The 838-nt window shown below is 36.6% G+C and overlaps 1 pseudogene; it reads left to right on the top strand.

Annotated features, from left to right (window-relative positions):
• Nucleotides 1-541: 541 nt before the first annotated feature.
• Nucleotides 542-838, top strand: part of LOC9300043 — a 1,677-nt pseudogene continuing 1,380 nt past the window's right edge.

Below are 838 nucleotides of genomic sequence, written 5' to 3'. Positions count from 1 at the left end.
TACATTGTCTGCTCTAGACTACAGTATGATGTTTTGCATACTAAAATATTGGTATGCAGTGTCCAGTCCGCATCATATGGACTAACCATTCAAAGCCTAAGAAAAGAAGGTGAACTATCTGAGAGCTCATTAGATAGTGTTGATCGCTAACTGCCTCGTACATAAAAAAGCCTAAATTAAGCTTGTTTATTCTTTCTTTCTTTTTTTTGTGCAAGAAACATTAGCTAAAAAGCCTAAAACAGCATTAAACCGGTTTAATAAAAAAAAAGCATTAAACCGGTTAATATACCAATTATAACATTTTGAATAGCGAACATATATGATTGATTGCATCAAATAAATGTTTACTTTTCGGACAAGCTTTTACAATGGATCGGATATATTTTCTTGTAAGAAGAATACAAAAGGGATATTCTATAGCTGCTTTAAATCTCGTCCGTCCACGTCACCACATCTTACGACTGGAATGATCCTCAGGTACTATCGGATATACTTCCTAGGCACCGGTCTTGCCTCAAATGAGATAAAACCAAATCTTATCTTCCCATAGAATTATAAATGGTAAAAACAAAACATAGAAAGCTACGAATATTCCAAGATAAATTCTCCACATAAATCACTTTATATTTGATTCTTTCACCTTTTCACTCCTCACTAAAATTCTCATCAATCACTAAAATAGTTCTCATCACTAAATCAATGGCGATTTTCTCAAGAACCAGACGTGTCACTGACCCACTTGACGACGACGCCAGGCTCGGATCTTCAGCAGCCACGGCTGCATCCTAGACCAAGACTCTCCTCGACTCTACGAGCTTGTACACGGGTTTTTCGAGGA

This window comes from Arabidopsis lyrata (genome assembly GCF_000004255.2).
Source record: "Arabidopsis lyrata subsp. lyrata unplaced genomic scaffold ARALYscaffold_8, whole genome shotgun sequence".
Classification (NCBI taxonomy): Eukaryota; Viridiplantae; Streptophyta; class Magnoliopsida; order Brassicales; family Brassicaceae; genus Arabidopsis; species Arabidopsis lyrata.
This window is presented reverse-complemented; position numbering and strand designations above follow the sequence as displayed.